The sequence below is a fragment of the Carlito syrichta genome, unplaced genomic scaffold (genome assembly GCF_000164805.1).
Source record: "Carlito syrichta isolate Samal-C Ts95f unplaced genomic scaffold, Tarsius_syrichta-2.0.1 Scaffold302276, whole genome shotgun sequence".
Lineage (NCBI taxonomy): Eukaryota > Metazoa > Chordata > Mammalia > Primates > Tarsiidae > Carlito > Carlito syrichta.
In genome coordinates, this window is record NW_007246372.1 from 963,051 (window position 1) to 965,161 (window position 2,111).

General features: G+C 45.5%; 1 protein-coding gene across 2 annotated transcripts in view; it reads left to right on the forward strand.

Annotated features, from left to right (window-relative positions):
• Positions 1-313: 313 nt before the first annotated feature.
• The window catches only part of RNF185 (ring finger protein 185), a 24,030-nt gene continuing 22,232 nt past the window's right edge, over positions 314-2,111 (forward strand). For both annotated transcript variants that reach the window (XM_008056190.2, XM_021711425.1), the window contains exon 1: positions 314-374. The gene's annotated coding sequence lies outside the window, so the exon portion shown is untranslated. The remainder of the gene's footprint in view (positions 375-2,111) is intronic.

A 2,111-nucleotide genomic window follows, 5' to 3' on the forward strand; every position in this document is an offset into this window, starting at 1 on the left:
CTCTCTCACCTTGGTCTCCCAAAGTGCTGGGATTGTAGGTGTGAACCACACACACCCAGCCCTTTCTTCTACATTTTATTTTATTTTTATTTATTTATTTTTTTGAGTTGGAGTCTCACTCTGTCACCCAGACTGGAGTGCAGTAGTTGCTCCCGGCCACTGCAGCCTCGACCTGCTGGGCTCTGGCGATCCTTCCACCTCAGCCTTCCACCTCAGCCTTCCAAGTAGCTGGAACTATAGGCACATGCTACCACGCCTGGCTAATTTTTGATTTATTGTAGAGATGAGGTCTCGCCAAGTTGCCCAGGTGGGTCTCAAACCCGTGGGTTCAGGCAATCCACTCACCTCGGCCTCCCAAAGTGCTAGGATTACAGGCTGAGCCACCGAGCCTGGCCTCTTCTACATTTTAAAAGGCATTTCCTAAGACTTTAAAATTCATTATTATAACAAATGCAATATATTTACATTTTATAACTTCCTTTATTTTTTGAGTAGGAGTCTTACTCTGTCACCCATGCTAGAGTGCAGTAACATGCTCACAGTCATTGCAGCCTCGGCCTGCTGGTCTCAGGCAATCCTTCGACTTCAACCTTCCAAGTAGCTAGGACTACAGGTGTGCACCATCATGACTGACTGATTTTTAAAAATTCTTTGTAGAGACGAGATCTCGCCAAGTTGCCTAGGCTGGTCTCGAACCCCTGGACTCAGGCATTCCTCTCACTTTTGCCTCTCAAAGGGCTAGAATTAAAGGCGTGAGCCACCACACCAGACTTACAATTTCCTTTTTTAAAATGTTATTGTAGGCCAGATACCACAGTGGCTTACACCTGTAATCCCAGGTTTTTGGGAGGCTAGCACAGGAGGATTACTTGAGGCTAGGAGTTTGAGACCAGTCTGGGCATCTTAGTGAGATACTATCTCTACAAGAAATACAAAAATTAGCTGAGAGTGGTGGTGTGAGCCTGTAGTCCCAGCTACTCAGGAGGCAGAGGCAGGAGAATCACTTGAGCCCAGGAGTTCGAGGCTGTAGTGAGCCAACATTGTACCACTGCACTCCAGCCTGGGCAACAGAGTGTGGCCCTGTCTCAACAAAAATAAAAATGTTATTGTAAAAGGAGTACTTGTTACAAAACACTAAAACAGGATAAGAACATAAAAATTCAAAGTCCCCTAACTCTTATTATCCCAGAAATAACTGTTGGTGGTTTGGTGTGTATCTTCTAGGCATTTTCTTTGTATGTGTGTACCTGGGTGTATCATATACATGTATATTTACTTACATACTTTGTTTTATTGCTCTTCAGTAACCTAACCTTTTTTTTTTTTTTGAGTTGGAGTCTCTGTCGCCCAGGCTGGAGCACAGTGGCACAATCATAGTTCACTGCAGCCTTGAACTCCTGGGCTCAAGTGATCAAATGATCCTCCCTCCTCAGCCTCCTGAGTAGCTGAGACTACAGGCAAGTGCCACCGCACTTGGCTAATTTTTAAAAATTGTTTTGTACAAGTGGGGTCTTGCTGTGTTTCACAGGCTGGTCTTGAACTCCTGGCCTCAAGTGATCCTCCCACCTTGGTCTCCCAAAGTGCTGGGATTACAGGTATGAGCCATCATGCCGAGCCTTTTTTTAAAACGTTGTGTGAATTTATTATTATTATTGAAGCAGAGTCTTGCTATGTTGCCCAGGCCGGTCTTGAACCCCCAGCCTCAATCACTCTGCTTACCTCAGCCTCCCAAAGAACTGAGATTACAGATGTGACCACCATGCCACGCCTATTCTTTCATCAATATGTGTCTCTAGCAGATGAGATTTTGTTTTTAAAAAGTTACACCTGTAACCCCAGCACTTTGGGAAGCCAAGGTGAGGGGATTGCCTGAGCCCATGGGTTTGAGAACAGCCTGGGCAATTTGGTGAGACCTCATCTCTACAATAAATAGATAGATAGATAGATAGATAGATAGATAGATAGATAGATAGATCGAATTAGCGTGGTACAGGGTGTGGTAGCACATGCTTGTAGTTCCTGCTACTTGGAAGGCTGAGGTGGAAGGATCACCGGGACCCAGGAGGTTGACGCTGGGGTGACAGTGAGTGTGCCACTGCCTGGGCAACAGA